The following is a 17,647-nucleotide window of genomic DNA, read 5'->3' on the forward strand; positions in this document are numbered from 1 at the left end:
AATTAAGTTATTTTCTCAAAGAAGAGAATCAGATTAAGTCTGGCATGAGCTACCTTTGGTAAACCCATGTTGCATTACAACCTCTTTATTATTTACCTCAAAGGGCGCATCTACACTAGGAACTTACTGCAAAGTTAACTTGGAAGTTTGGCACTGCTTTCAAGCAGCCAGCAGAGCATCCAAACACATTTTCCCTTATTTTGAAGTTAACTTCTATAGGGATGATTCAAATAACTGTGAAGTTGCTTGTTTTGAAGTCTTACTAAATTCCCAGGAATGGAGTAGTGCCCTGCTTTGCAGTTTAACTTTGAAGTAGAATGTGTAGAGAAGATCAGCTTCAAACTTGTACTTCAAAGTAAGCAACTTCAAAATTATTTTTGTAGTGTAGACACTGCCTAGGAGTTTAACTGATCTTTTCATCTCCATTTCTTCTAATGTCTTCCATATTACTGAGGTCAGACCAACAGGTTTGTAATTACCCAGAATAATTTGTTGCCCCTTGCTTCATAAGTTTAGCTATGATGTTACCTGTTCTCTAGTCATATGGTACAACTCCAGGATAGATAGATTCGTTAAATTTTCTTGCTACCAGACTAGCTATCCTATGTGCCAGAGATTGTAGTATGCTGGGCTGGAAATTATTTGGTCCTCTGGATTTGAGCACACAGCTGTAATCTGTTCCTGTAATATTTTCAGAGAGGATGTTTCCGATAGAAGTCTTACCATTCTGACCAGGCAGGGGTGGTATCAAACAGGGGGTGGGTAAACCGGCTGAGGCTCAACTTTACAGTGTTACTGTCTTCACTGTGAATGCCATTAGGTCGATTTTAGGGAGCGCTAAATTTGATATTATTATACACGCAAAGTCAGTGTAGTGTCAAGTTTGAATAAACAAATATAAGCCGTGTCTACACGTGCACGCTACTTCGAAGTAGCGGCACTAACTTCGAAATAGTGCCCGTCACGGCTACATATGGCGAGCGCTATTTCAAAGTTGAAATCGACATTAGGCGGCAAGATGTCGAAGCCGCTAACCCCATGAGGGGATGGGAATAGCACCCTACTTCGATGTTCAACGAACCGTGTAGACGATCCGCGTCTCGCAACGTCGAAATTGCTGGGTCCTCCATGGCGGCCATCAGCTGGGGGATTGAGAGATGCTCTCTCTCCAGCCCCTGCAGGGCTCTATGGTCACCGTCAGCAGCAGCCCTTAGCCCAGGGCTTCTGGCTGCTTCTGCGGCAGCTGGGGATCTATGCTGCAGGCACAGGGTCTGCAACCAGTTGTCAGCTCTGTGGATCTTGTGTTGTTTAGTGCAACTGTGTCTGGGAGGGGCCCTTTAAGGGAGCGGCTTGCTGTTGAGTCCGCCCTGTGACCCTGTCTGCAGCTGTGCCTGGCATCCCTATTTCGATGTGTGCTACTTTGACGTGTAGACATTCCCTCGCTGCGCCTATTTCGATGTGGTGCTGCCCAACGTCGAAGTTGAACGTCGACGTTGCCAGCCCTGGAGGATGTGTAGACGTTATTCATCAAAATAGACTATTTCGATGTTGCTACATCAAAATAAGCTATTTCGATGTAGTGTGCACGTGTAGACGTAGCCATAGGGAGTTAAACCTATCTCACAGAACTGGAAGCAACCTTCAGAGGTCATTGAATCGAGTCCCCTCAACTCACAGCAGTACCATCCCTCACAGACTTTTTTTTTTAAATGTATTGGCTCAGAGGATCCCCAAACAGCTCTCTTAAGAACTGAACTCACAAGCCTGGGTTGAGCAAGCTAATGCCCAAACCACTAAGCATACCTCACTAACTGGGGACAGCTCACTGGTTTGAGCATTGGCCTGCTAAGCCCAGGGTTGCGTGTATAATCCTTGAGGCGGCCATTTAGGGATCTGGGGCAAATAAATCAAAAATAAATCTGTCATGAATGCTGATAAGTCCTGCTGAAGGAACAAGGGAGTGGACTTCATGACCTCTGAAGGTCCTGTCCAGCTCTATGAAATAGGTGTATCTCCATATATTCATTGAATGTAAAAGGTTGAATTAATGCTAGTGAGGCAATGCCATTTCTTTAAATTGACTTTATTAGCTTCCAGAGGTGTCTCGTTTGTATCCCACAATTCCCCACAGTTGTCTGTTCTGGACACTTTCATCTCCGCTGCTGTCCAGGGGCACATAAAGTTGGTAACTGGAAGCCTGAGAATTTGAATTTGGCACCAGTGAAACCAAGCAATTGAAGTGGGGACCTGGGCCCATTTTGAAATCATTTCTTTATTATCAGTCCAGCGATCGCCTCCACCCATGAAAAAAATAGCCCCAGCATGCAGTGGTGGCTTCTTCACTGAACAGGATATAACAGGAGAGTCCAAGATTTGTTTTTGGCATTGGCACCATCCCCCTTCCACCGTCTCACGTGGTGGCTAGGCTGTGGAGGTCATACTTGTATGAGAGGCCAAGAAACTTCTTTCTTGATTATCAGTGCAGTGATTGCATCTACACAGGAAAAAATAGCCCCACCTCAGGGTGGTGGCTTCTTCCCTGCATAGGATATAGCAGGAGAGGTCAAGATATTTTTTCAGCACTTGTGCCAGCCCCCACCACACCTCACCATATGACAGATGGGCTGTGGGGTTCATGCTTGTAGGAGGGGCTGAGAAACTTCTTTTCTGCAGTTCTTATTTGTACAGGGGTTCCCCACCTACCCCACAGGTGCCATGCAGTCAGGGTCTATCCACTGCCCAACCACACCATGTGGCTAGCTCCAGACCCAATAAAAAGCACATGCCCACAGTGCAGTGCATACCATCCTGCCAAACAGCACCATAGTCTGGATCCAAAGGTGTGAAAGATTTTTGGGAGCTTCCTGTAGCCAGGGGGAAGTCTCCCCCAACAGCAAAGATTTTGGGGGCTGGCTGCCATCAGAGGGAAGTCTTCCCCACCGCAGCAAAGATTTTCAGGAAATGGCTGTCGCCAGGGGGAGAAGTCTCCTGGCAAGTGCAAAGATTTCAGGGTCTGGCAGTCACTGGGGAGGAACATCTCTCAACTGTCCTTTCAACCACCTCCCCAGCACAGCCTCCATAGAATGTCGGGGGATGGCCCCTGCAGTCATTGGCATTCAGGGCTGCTCCCTCCCCAACGCTGGAAAAAGCCACTGAAGGGAACCTGGCAACTGGCCCTTCAACCAGCTGCCCCAGCACAGCCCTCATAGAATGTGTGGTGAGCGAGCAGCCCCTCCAGTCATTGGCATTTGGGGCTGGCCTCCCATGCCAGAGATAGCCCCTGAAGGGACCCTCTCAATTGGTTCTTCAACCAATTTATCCCAGGACATTGCTCATTGAAGGTGCGAGGGAGGGGGTGTCTGTAATCTCTCCCTGTGATATTTTCAGACAGGATGTTTCTGGGTGGAAGTCTGCCCAGGCAAGGATAGTATCAAACAAGGGGCAGGTGAAGTGGCTGTGGAGCCAGTTGAGATGGCACTGTCACAGCCACCTGGGTGGTCCCAGGGCACTCTGACAGTCCCCTGCCTGAAGCATTATTTGGCCTATTGCATAGAAGCCGTACCATTCTGCCCAGGCAGGGGTGGTATCAAGGGGGGCGGGGAAGTGGCAGAGGGGGGCAGTTGAGATGGCACAGTCACTTGGGTGATCCCAGGGCATAGATCTCACAAGTAGCTTCTGACGAGCTCCAAGCCCCTTGTTGGACATGTCTGCGTAGTGAAGTGGGAAGCTAAAACTCCTTTCCAACTCAGTGCACCACAAATTGTCTTTTTTCCATTCATGAGAACCAGCAGCTGAAGGCTTTTCCCCTGCCTGAGGGAGTTGGTTTTAGTCGTTATGGTTTGACTTTTCCTTGGCTTTACTATCCTACTCTTTCCTCAACTTTGCTATTATCCTACTGTACTTTGGGCAGATCGGCCAAGAAATAGTGTTCTCTGATGTCACCTATCATCACTGGGTTACACTTCAACAAGCAGCCTGAGTCAGGGGCAGGCTTTGGAAAAATGGTGTAAAAATCTTTTGGCTGTTTGTTTTCAACTGGGAGTAGGAAGCAGATATCATGAGAACTAATCTGTTCTTGTAATATTTTCAGGGAGGATGTTTCTGGTTTCAAGTGGGTAAAGGAGGCTGGGAGGGCCAGTTGAGATGGCACAGTCACCTGGGTGATCCTAGGGCATGGAGTCATTGTGACAAGTGGGTATGACAGTCCCCCGCCTGGCAAGCTAGTTGATTGATCATGCAAAAAGTCATATGGAAAGGTATTTTTGCTATGGGAGAAAAGCAGCTAAGCAACCAGTTTATGTGGTTCAGTCACCATTTGGTTTTCTTTTGCTTGAGATTCCTTACTTTTCCTTCTGAGAAAATGGCCATTTGCTTTCCACGGGAGGGGAATGAGGACAATGCATTGTGGGAAGATGACATCACATAACTACAACCACTTGCAGGGCATTTTTCCCATACTGCACCAGTGGAAAATCCCAGAATGCTATGGGGCTGAGGGAACTATGGGAAGGTTCCCACAATGCACTGCTGCAACAGTCAATGTTTGATGATTCAGTTTGGCAGCACTAACTCAACTTTGTGGGGAGATGAGGATAATCAAAATTGAATTCATAAAACCCAGCATTATAAAATCAAATTTAATAAAATTGAATTTATATTGTAGTGCAGACATAGTCTTAGTTGTGGAGGGGCTGGTCTCTAAGTTTCCACAGAGCAGAGGGTCCCCCTAATTCTTTAATTCAGCCCTAGTTTTCCAATTAGCATTCCATTATCTGGCCACCTCTCAGGCTTCTCTCCTTAATATTAAACTTGACCAGCTTTGTTTACCTTTCCTCATAAACCATGTTGTCCAAACCATATTTTTTCACTTTTGTTGCTCCACTTTTGACTCACTCTAGTTTGTCCACATCTCTCAAGTTAGGAAGATCAGAACTGAACACAGTGTTGCAAATGAGACTTCAGCAGTGTCACGCAAACCAGTACAATCACCAGTTAGTACAATTACCAATTATACCCCTAGCCTTTTTTTGAAACTTCATTACATTGTTGGTTCACATGCAATTTGATTCTCGATAACCCTTAATATTTTTCTTAATTTCTACTGCCTTGCTTGTTATTCCTCCTTTTGTAGTTATGCACTTAATTTTTCCTTCCTAAGCTAAATGCTGTGCACTTGGCTTTACTGAATTTCATCTTATTGAATGCAGACCAATTCTTGAACTTTTCAAGTTTTTTCTCTTTTCCTGTCTTCCAAAGTGCTTGCAACTCTTCCGACTTGTATGTCAGACATAAATTTTATAAGGATATTTTCCACTCCATTATCCAATTCATTTGTGAGACTATTGAATGGTACTGGATCTGGACAGACCCCTGTGGGACTCCATAGATACATTCTAACAGATTGACCATGAACTCTTTGAGTACAAACACAACACACAGTCTGGTGGGCACCTTAGAGATGTACAAATTTATTATGTCATGAGCTTTCATGGGTAAAACCCATCAGATGAAGTGGGCCTTCTCCTCAAAAGCTCATGACCTAGTAAATTTGTTGGTCTCTAAGGTACCACAGTCCTGCTTCTTATTTTTGAAGTTACAGAGTAACACAACTAACGTGTGGAGTCATTGAATATAGTCTTTCAAGCAGTTGTGCACCCATCTTACAGTAATTTAATCTAGATCATATTTCCCCAAACCAGGCATTGAGAGTGAGATTGATATTTTGAAGGAGGAAGTAGAAACAGTAGTGAAATCACTGAAGAACATGAGCCCTGGAAATGATAAGATCACATTAGAAATTATTAAATATGGTGGAGAAAGTATGATCCAAGAAATACACAGACTATTTAATATAGTATGGAAAGAAGAGAAGGTGCCTAAGGAATGGACAAGATCCATGCAAGTGACAATACAGAAGGAAGGATGTGCATTGGAGTTCAAGAACTACAGAACAATCGCCCTAACGAGTCATCTAGGCAAGGTGCTGATGATGATACTTACAGAGAGACTGAGATCACAGATAGAAGAATATTTAGTGGATGAGCAAGTGGGATTCAGGAAAGATAGAAGTACCTTACAGCAGATATTGGCTCTAAGATTGATAGCGGGAAAAGCTCAATGAAAGAATATCTACAATTGCTTTGCTGATTTTCAGAAGGCATTTGACACTATAGCTGCGTCTACACGTGCACGCTACTTCGAAGTAGCGGCAGTAACTTCGAAATAGCGCCCGTCACGTCTACACGTGTTGGGTGCTATTTCGAAGTTGAAATCGACGTTAGGCGGCGAGACGTCGAAGTCGCTAACCCCATGAGGGGATGGGAATAGCGCCCTACTTCGACGTTCAACATCGAAGTAGGGACGTGTAGACGATCCGCGTCCCGCAACATCGAAATACCAGGGTCCTCCATGGCGGCCATCAGCTGGGGGGTTGAGAGATACTCTCTCTCCAGCCCTTGCGGGGCTCTATGGTCACCGTGGGCAGCAGCCCTTAGCCCAGGGCTTCTGGCTGCTGCTGCTGCAGCTGGGGGTCCGTGCTGCATATACAGGGTCTGCAACTAGTTGTTGGCTCTGTGTATCTTGCACTGTTTAATGAAAGTGTGTCTGGGAGGGGCCCTTTAAGGGAGCGACTTGCTGTTGAGTCCGCCCCGTGACCCTGTCTGCAACTGTGCCTGGCTCCCTTATTTCGATGTGTGCTACTTTGGCGTGTAGACGTTCCCTCGCTGTGCCTATTTCGATGTTGGGCTGAGCAACGTCGAAGTTGAACATCGACGTTGCCAGCCCTGGAGGACGTGTAGACGTTATTCATCGAAATAGCCTATTTCGATGTCGCAACATCGAAATAAGCTATTTCGAAGTTGGGTGCACGTGTAGACGTAGCCTATAGGTCAGAAAGTGACTTGGATGGTGTTGGAGTGAGAAACAGCAGACAGTAGACTGATATAATTATTGAAGGATATCAATGACAAAGCAGAGGCAGCAGCAAGAATGCGCTGAGAGTTGGGAAGTTGGTTTAGAATGAATAGAGGTACGAGACAAGGAGATCCGATGTTACCAAGTATCTTCATCACACACCTAGAGAGAACGATGGACAAGATCAAGGAAGAGGAAGAAGGGATATTGGTGCACAGGATGAGAATTAACAACTTGAGATTTGTGGATGATATAGTTATCATCAAGGAAGATGAAGACAAGCTAGCAAAAATGGTGCAGGTGTTAAATGAGGAAGAGAAATGGTATGGACTGATTATGAACATTGATAAAATGAAGATAATGGTATTTGGAGATAAGGAAATATGAATGAAGATCAGTGTAGATGGGATCGAACTAGAGAACATAGAGAAGTTCACATATCTGGGGAGCAACATGACATGATCTAGCCTGTAAGAAGGAAATAGCGTCTAGAATAGCGAAAGCAAGAGCAAGTTCAAAGGTGATGGATAAGATCTGGAAAAGCAAAGCGATTAGCTTAGGAATGAAGCTGAGCATCTTGAAAATCTGTGTATTCAGCACCATGTTGTACGGATGTGAGACATGGGTCATAACGAAAGAGTCAAAGAGACGATATAGGCATTCTAGAGGAGTTGTTATAGAAAGATTCTGAGAATAGGATGGATGCAGAAGGTCACCAGTGAGGAATTATATAGCTAAAAGAGAACATTCTGCAGAAGGTTATGCAATGGAAGTGACAGCTATTCGGGCATACCTGCAGAATGAACAATGCATGAAAAATACAGACCCTGGTATTCGGCATAATGGACAGCTTGAATAGAAGAAGCAGACCCCACAGAGAATGGGTAAATGATAGAGTAGATTGGGGCAGATCTAGTCTACAGAAACTAAGCCACTGCGCACTGGACAGGGAAAAATGAAGGAAATAGTGAGGGAGGCATTGGACACCAACAGGCGCTGAGCCCATGGTTGTTGATGATAAATGATAATGATATTTCCAAAGTTTACTTATGAGAATACAATGTGCGATTCTGCCACAACCTAATATCTAGTATATCATGTCTACTGAATCCCTTTTATCCACTAAGACTGTAACCCTGCCAAAGAATGAAAATTAGGTTGGTTTGGTGTGATTTGCTCTTGATAAATCCATGTTTGCCATTGCTTGTAACTGTATTGTCCTTTTCAAAGTTTACAAATGATTAACAATTGCAAATGATTAATAATTTGTTCTGTTATATGGCTAGGTATCTAAGTCAGGCTAAGTGATCTATAGTTCCCCTGGTCCCCTTATTTTAACAAAATAAAAGATGATTCTCCAAAGATACAACTTTGTTTCCAGAGAGCCCTAGCATAAAGAAAAGGATGTTTTGCAGGGGATGGAGTGGCAGTAGTGTTATAGTGATGTCTTCCATATAACACAGACAGGCATACTGATAAATTATAGATCTAGCTATCAGCACACCTACATGGACAGCTATTTCTTTAGAAAACTGTCCCTATAAGGAAAATTAATGTCATAGAAAAAAGGCACAGGTTCAGGCATTCAGGGTGAAGGGACAGGGCTACTGGGAAATAAGAATCTTGGCAGCCCACATTTAAAGGGCTATCATATGGACACAATTTTTTTTTCATGTGCATGTAAAACTTGTAATGAAACACAGAGTGTTCCCAAAATAGAATTTAAATAAACTCCAAAAGTCAATAACTTAACCAGAGCCATGGGGTAAATGGGTACACCATTTATGCATTTTTAAGTGAAAAAGAGAAGATTTCTGATGTCTAAAAAAAAAGCAAATAGCAAGCTGTACACTTGGGAATACAAACCTCCCCAAATACACCTGCGCATGATAAAATATATTCTTCATCTCCAAGCATCCTGGGCAGTCAAAAGTTCACATTACTTATTCGTTAGTGTGTTACTTTAATAAGAGGTCTGCATATCTGAGATAACAGAGGTGTCATGTGCTGATGCAGATACTACAGTAAAAAACTATTTTTACTGAGCAGTACAGAAGATAATCACATAGACCTTATGCAAAGTACCAGAACACACATTACAGCTACTGTAAATCTCCTGAGCTTCCAATTTCCTCCTTCCCTTTGTTGCATAATTTTTCAAGTTTTTTGCCCAACCATGCATTTTTTTCCATTTGCTTATCTGTTTCATTTCTTCTTTGGTTTCACTTTCACTGTTCATAATAAATAAGAAGCAAGTCCCTTTGCTAATCTAAATAATCAATTTTATAGACTAAAATCTGCAAATGTGTATACCTGATCAGATCCTCAGCTTCACCAAAGCTATACTGATTTACATCAGCTGAGTAAGACCTGAATTTTTAAAACTCCAAGCATGAAAAAGAAATATTCAGGTAAGTCATTAAATATAAACACAGAATTCTGTTTCCAAAGATCAGAGACATCATGCTTGAATTAGGACAGCAAACTAAGGGGCAGCAAACCTCTATGCTGAGTTCTCTTACACAGGTGTTTTCACCTAGGGCTTAATGTCCCTTTCTCTGTAAATTTTTTCCTTTATAGAATATGCATAGAATCATAGAATCATGGAATAGTAGGACTGGAAGGGACCTCGAGAGGCCATTGAGTCCAGCCCCCTGCCCCCGCGGCAGGACCAAGCACTTTCTAGACCATCCCTGAAAGCCATCTATCTAACCTCTTCTTAAATATCTCCAGTGATGGAGATTCTACCACCTCTGTTGGAAATTCATTCCAGTGTTTGATCACCCGGACAGTTAGGAACTTTTTCCTTATGTCCAACCTGAATCTCCCCTGCTGCAATTTAAGTCCATTGCCTCTTCTTCTATCCTCAGAAGCAAGGAAGAACAAGTTCCCTCCCTCTGCCTTATGACACCCTTTTAGATACCTGAAAACTGCTATCATGTCCCCCCTCAATCTTCTCTTTTCCAAACTAAACAAGCCCAATTCTCCCAGCCTTACTTCATAGGTCATGTTCTCTAGACCTTTGATCATTCTTGTTGCTCTCCTCTGGACCCTCTCCAATTTCTCCACATCCTTCCTGAACTGTGGTGGCCAGAACTGGACACAATACTCCAGCTGAGGCCTAACCAGAGCAGAGCAGAGCGGGAGAATGACTTCTTGTGTTTTATTCACAACACACCTATTTATGCATCCTAGAATCATGTTCGCTTTTTTTGCAACAGCATCACACTGTTGACTCATATTTAACTTGTGGTCCACTATAACCCCTAGATCCCTTTCTGCTGTACTCATTCCTGGGCAGTCCTTTCCCATTCTGTATGTGTGACACTGATTGTTCCTTCCCAAGTGGAGCACTTTGCATTTGTCCTTATTAAACTTCATCCTGTTTACCTCAGACCATTTCTCCAGTTTATCCAGATCCTTTTGAATTATGACCCTATCCTCCAAAGAAGTTGCAACCCCTCCCAGCTTGGTATCATCTGCAAACTTAATAAGTGTACTTTCTATGTCAATATCTAAATCGTTAATGAAGATATTGAACAGAACCGGTCCTAAAACAGACCCCTGCAGAACCCCACTAGTTATACTTTTCCAGCCAGACTGAAAACCATTAATAACTACTCTCTGGGTACGGTTATCCAGCCAGTTGTTCACCCACCTTATAGTAGCCCCATCTAAGTTGTATTTGAGTAGTTTATTGATAAGTATATTATGTGAGACCATGTCAAATGCTTTACTGAAGTCTAGGTATATCACATCCACCACTTCTCCCTTATCCACAAGGCTCGTTATTCTATCAAAGAAAGCTATTAGATTGGTTTGACATGATCTGTTTTTAACAAAACCATGCTGGCTGTTCCCTATCACCTTACCACCTTCCAATTGCTTGCAGATGATTTCTTTAATGACCTGCTCCATTATCTTTCCTGGCACAGAAGTTAAGCCGACTGGCCTATAGTTTCCTGGGTTATTCTTGTTCCCCTTTTTATAGATGGGGCACTATATTTGCCCTTTTCCAGTCTTCTGGAATCTCTTCCGTCTCCCACGATTTTCCAAAAATGATTGCTAAAGGCTCAGATACCTTTTCTATCAGCTCCTTGAGGATTCTAGGATGCATTTCATCAGGCCCTGGTGATATGCAGGCATCTAATTTTTCTAAGTAAATTTTAATTTGTTCTTTTCTTATTTCAGCTTCTAAACCTACCCCTTTTTCACTAGCATTCTCTGTGTCAGGCATTCCTTCAGATTTCTCAGTGAAGACCGAAACAAAGAAATCATTAAACATCTCTGCCATTTCCAAATTCCCTGTTACTGTTTCTACCTCGTCACTGACCAATGGCCCTACCCTCTCCTTGGTCTTCCTCTTGTTACCAATGTATTTGTAAAATGCCTTCTTGTTTCCCTTTATGCTTGTAGCTAGCTTGAGCTCATTTTGTGCCTTCGCCTTTCTAATCTTGCTCCTGCACACTCGTGTTGTTTGCCCATATTCATCCTTTGTAATTTGCCCTAGTTTCCATTTCTTATACGATTCCTTTTTTAGTTTGAGATCATGCAAGATCTCCTGGCTAAGCCAAGGCAGTCTTTTGCCATGTTTTCTATCTTTACTATGCGGTGAGATAGCTTGTCTGTAAATAAAAAGTGATAGAAAAATTCTATAAGAGCTGAATATTACAATCAATTGCCTGCCTAAATTCCACATTTTCATTGTCAAAGTAGCTCTTATTCGTAGCAGATAAAACTGACGCATAAATGCTGGTTTGAAGCTCTATTTTGAATATTTAGACATCATATTCAAAAGCTAATTTTTGAAAATTTGGGTCACAAATCTTTACAAGAGCTAACTTTACTCAAAGGGATGATTCCATTGGTGGTGTTGGTGGGGGCCGAGGGGATGTCACAAAATTCCCATTAAATTCAATTAGAACAACATGCTTATGTTACGTCCATGCGTTGAGGACTGGATCCTGGTGCCATTGAAGTCAGCAACCCAAATTCTGTTGAAAAAACAGACCAGCAGAGTACCATCAAAATCAGTGATAAGACCCCCACTGGTTTCAATAAGAGCAGAATGCATTTTTTTGTTCACAAACATTTTTGGTTCACAAACAATTGAATCAAGTGTGCTAATTGCTGTGGGAGTTTTCAGCACTAATGAAGAATATTGGTCCAATGACCTCTGCAGAGGTGAACTCTGCTACTTATCTATGAAAACAGCCATGACATTGACAGGTTCAGTATTGCTCTGAAATAAGAAACTCTAAGATTAGGAGAGTAATTCATTTTCCTTGTCCATTCTATTGCTGGCTTTTCTCTGGAGCTTGCCAACAAAGGTGCCAATTAGTGCCAATTGGGATGTTAACATTTTCCTTCTGGGTTCCAGCTAATATCACTGGAAACTAGATTAAAATAAGCCACTGGTTTCATATCAATAAATGAACACACAGGCATCAGGATATAAGTACTTACCGCTAATAGCAAGCTGGACTGTAACCAAACTGATGAACTGAGGTGAAAGCCTTCATCTGAAGAAGCAGATTTTGCTCACAAAAGCTCGCAACCTAATAGACTTGTTAGTCCCTAAGGTGCCACAGACGAACAAGGTTACCCCCTGAGACTTCATAATCTGTTACCAATGTCCAGAGACATTGTTTGTATTTTGAAGATGTAATTTTGGTGTCATTATTTAACCATAGACGCTATTACTTCCATGTATTCAGTAACTGAGGATTAAGCCTTGAGGTCTCTGATAACACCAATTGTGAAGTCATAATCAAGAAATTATAAGCAGGAAATCAATATAGCTTGATTGACATTGGTTCAGATATATATCTGCTGAAGATCTCTGGTCCTGTGACTTCATAATAAACACATCAACTCTTTGAAATTAAAAAGTCTGATTTCAGCCATATATTTCCAAATAAAATCATATTTAACCCATTTCTCTTATATATTTGTCAAGCAAGAAAGTACTCTCATGAGTGAAGCAGGGGATTTATCTGAGTCGGCTTGCTAAAACAGGACTTAATTTGAACACTGCAAGATAAATGTAAGGAACATGGCAGACATATCAGCATAGTCTCAAAATAAAATATTTCAGTGTTTTCTAGAATACGTAAGTACGCGAAACACCGCTCTTGGACGTGATTGTGCATTGCTCTCTTTGACTTCAGTGAGAACTGTGCTTGTGCTGGCCCTTATGGATTATATATGATTTTATAAAACATCCTCTAAGAGCAGTTCTGTTCTGTGTTTGTAGCATGGTGTGAGCCCTTTGGTATCAATCATTAGATATTGTGATAACCCTGACAATGACTTTAAGTAAGATCCATTCAAGGTGTTCAGCATACATATTCAAATAATTGAATGATAGACTGAAATGTATTTTGCTTCACTTAACTCTCCATTATTTTTGAAGTTACATCCTCCAGTTTTTTTCAGTGCATCTGTATGAATAAATTAGGAAAACTGCAGAGGGTTTCAGCCATGACACAGTAACAATGATTTTCTTTTCTTGCATCATCATCATCATCAACTCCAACATAAAGTACTCCACCAATGGTGTGTCCAGAATGATGGAACTGGCCAGTTGTGAATCTAAAAGTGGATTTCAAAGACAGGCAAGTTAATTCCACTCCTTCTTGCCTATGCTTTAGCTGCCAGTGGAAACAATGAGAAAATACCTTTGGTAGCTGTAAGCATGCAGAACTTCAGTGAATATGTCTACATGGCAGCAAGCCTGCTCCCTGCATCAAGAACCTCAGGCTAGTGAGGCTTGTGCTAGTGTTTTATACATTTCTAGGAAGTTGGTGCTTTAAAGTTGCCATGTGGGATGGAACTCTGGCTCTGAAACAGGTCACGTGCGACTTCACATTTGCTAGTTCCACAAACCTAAATCTGTCAGCCCTGGAGGGGAGGTTCAATTCTGTGGTCTGGGTAGATACATCCCTTTTGTACACATATGAGAGATCACACCTTTAAAACACACCCAGCACAGCAGGGCGAGTTAGAGGAAGAACAATTTCTTGCTAGGCTCCTGCATGAACCAAGGAACCCAGTCTAATGCATCTTTTTGGATAATGCAGCCTGTTCCACCCACACCCCCAGTCTACCCTCGGGACCAGTGTAGAAAGAAATAGGCTATAACCCTTTCTCCTTCTGCCTTTTTTCCATCTTTGGAGTTCTCTGTACCCAGGGGCCACACAGAGGAAAAGTATCTGTGCTCCCCTAAAGGCAGCAAGTGTTGTTGTGGCTGATTTTTAGAAAGGGTAAGCAAAGGGTAGAGAACCTGCATAAGGGCCTGCATGCTAAGACCTGTAATTTTTGTTGGCCTTCCCATTTACAAATGATCATACCTGCCCCCAGTCAAATGTTCACGCACACCAGCTGGTTAACCGTCACCTGGCCAACTTGATTTGTTTATACTAATGACTTTAGGCACTGAAATATTGCAATTAGAATTGGTTGGGAATATTGACCAAATTTTCTCTTTGGAAAATACAAGTTTGTCCAAAACTAACATTTTTCACAGAAGTGTATCAATTTGGACAAGACTGTAATTAGGAATGTTTCTGAGGTGCAGGATAGATTTTCAGAGAGGGGTTTGAGTGTGAGAGGAAAAAAAAAGCAGTTTAGAATAGCCAACCGTTTGGGTCCAAGATGGAATCTGGCAGACTAAGGCCACGTCTACACCAGGCAAAGTAGGTCAAACACAGATGCACAATTTTACCTAGGTCAATTGTGAAGCTAAAAACTGACATATCTGCCCTTCGCTAATGTGGCTGTCACTACTGGGGAGGTTGACAGGATAGTTACTCTCATTGACCTACCTTATGCCTCACATTTTACAAGGAATATAGAGGTCAGCTGTGACCCCTGAGAGGTCAATTTTGTGCATCCATATTAGACGTGTGAAACTGAACCCCTGAAGATCAACCTTGAGCGGGCTGATCTGCCAGGGTAGTATGTAGCCTAAGGTTCATGTTGTTGCTGCAACTCAGGCCACAGAGGGCCTTGAATTTGGGTTTCTCACACAAGTGCCCTAGTTAGTGAGCTACTGGCTACTTTGGAGGCGTGTGTGTGTTTGTGAAAAGTTCTCCATTTCTTCTGACATGGAATGAAAACAAACTTCAAAATCTCACAAAACAAAAAAAGCAGTCCCATAGCACTTTAAAGACTAACAAAATAATTTATTAGGCGATGAGCTTTTGTGAAAAATCAAAACCCAACCATGAGAGAATTTCAAAAGGATTAGGAACATACATGAGAAAAGGGCCCAGCTATACAGTGTTTATCTGTCTGAAATCCAAAGAAAATAAAATACAGACATATTGATCACTTTTTTTCCCATTTCAACCTATTTTTGCTGACACACTATTCAGCTGAATCAGCATAAACTCCTTTGAGTGTGCTTGTGTTTATGCTTGTGCACATGTATACACCTCTACTTAATCTATATGCATATATCCATTTACATTTATAATGAAAATTTTGAAATTAATTAGACCCACTTCTTCAGAGCTGGAAAATCCTGGCATCTACCTCTGTGTGATGATTCAAAACCTCAGTTTTTCCTGAAACCATTTTCCAACTAGCCCCACCTGTGATTGCACAGGGAAGAGGCTCTTTTAAAAATGCTTACTCTATTACTGACCATTAACCTTTGATACTTAGAATTCCATACTAAACAAAATAGCATTTGTCCACACAAGTGATACCTATAGAGAGGTGACAAATACTACAAAGATGATAAAAGATAATTTAACAAGAAGCAAGTTGTAAAGGGTGGCAAAGTGTTAGTTCCATAATAAGCTTATCTGTACTTGGGTAAGTTCCTGAACAGGGTGTGGATTTGGCAATAGTAAAGAAACAGGCCACACAAAGAATGTCTGTTGAGCTAATGAATGCCACTGAAGTGGCTGACTTTCATTTCTCTGGTTTGGATCCTTGCCACCTTTACTCTAATGTTAGACTTTGTTTAATTGGCAAATATGCCTTCAAAGGGCTGCAGAAGTCTCCATGCTGCTCCATGGCCTGTTAATATTTAATTGTGATTTGTTAAAGGCACACTAGCAGTTGATAAAATTATGTGTCTGGGTACTTTATTGCAGTGCAAACCAGCTGCAGTACTTTTGATAGGCAAGAATACTTTTATAGACAGTCCTGGATTTTAGATTGTTACCAATCTTAAACTTTCTTGCAAAGAAACATCAGATACTATTTCAGATAGAGATGGGAAGCATTAAGGTCCCAAAATACTTTTGTTGCTAGGGAAACAACCGGATGAGTTAAACTGAAATACAGTTAATATTAAATAACAAGGAATTAGAGCACTTATAAATGGAAACACCAAGGGAAGGGAGTTGAAGGGGGAAAAGTAAGGTTGTTCAATGTGGTGCTCCCTTCGTGGCTCAATTTAAGAATGGAGCAACGTGAACTGCTATGTTGGAGGCTTGCTCATGCACAATTGCAGTGGTTTAATTATTCATATTGCATGCACTACTGGAAAGAAACAGAAAGCTTCCTTGAACCTTGAGTCAGCTAACCTGCAGTGCAGAGTGTAGGATGAAGTATTTTAAACCATATTTTCAAATTCAGGAACCTGTGGCTCCTCAACACTGCTTTCTATATGGCCTACACACAGAGGGGCAGGCCCTGTATTAGGGCATGTCTACACTTCCAGGAAGATTGACCTGGTCTGGCAGAGATGCACAAATCTGTCTGGGGTCAGCAGTCGACCCTTGTACATCTTGCTATTGTGAGGAGTAAGGTTGGTAGATGAGAGAAACACTCCCATTGACATCCCTCAGTGAAGACAGTCAGGTGAGTCGATTTCAGATACATCAATTCTAGCTATACAATTGCAGTAGCTAGAATTGTGTATCTGAAGTTGATTGTACTGCCCAGTATAGACCTGGACTTATTCTGTCCTTGGGAAAAACTGCCATTGGGTCATGTTGTAATAGACTCTTATGCAAATGAAGGAAGAGAGAGGAATCATAGAATCATAGAACACTAGGACTGGAAGGGACCTCGAGAGGCCATCAAGTCCAGCCCCCTGCCCTGATGGCAGGGCCAAGTACTATCTAAACCATCCCTGATAGACATCTATCTAACCTGTTCTTAAATATCTCCAGCGATGGAGATTCCACAACCTCCCTTGGCAATTTATTCCACTGTTTGACTGACCTGACAGTTAGGAACTTTTTCCTAATGTCCAACCTGAACCTCCCTTGCTGCAGTTTAAACCCGTTGCCTCTTGTTCTATCCTCAGAGGCCAAGAAGAACAAGTTGTCTCCTCCCTCCTTATGACTCCCTTTTAGATACCTGAAAACCGCAATCATGTCTCCCCTCAATCTTCTCTTTCCCAAACTAAACAGGCCCAGTTCTTTCAACCTTTTTTCATAGGTCACATTCTCTAGTCCTTTAATCATTCTTCTCACTCTTTTCTGGACCCTCTCTAGTTTCTCCACATCTTTTTTGAACTGCGGTGCCCAGAACTGGACGCAATACTCCAGCTGAGGCCTAACCAGCACAGAGTAGAGCGGAAGAATGACTTCTCGTATGTAGCGCTTAATTCTCTTGCATATACCCAATAAATATCAACCACGGCTGCTGTTTTGGAGAATGGCAATTATTGTTTCTACTACGTGGCCTAAGGAGACACAGAGCCCCAAAGAAAGAGAAAACTGGGGGGGGGGGCTTATTATTGTTTACATGTGAGTAACTCCCAGAGGGG

Source organism: Carettochelys insculpta, chromosome 3, assembly GCF_033958435.1.
Source record: "Carettochelys insculpta isolate YL-2023 chromosome 3, ASM3395843v1, whole genome shotgun sequence".
NCBI lineage: Eukaryota > Metazoa > Chordata > Testudines > Carettochelyidae > Carettochelys > Carettochelys insculpta.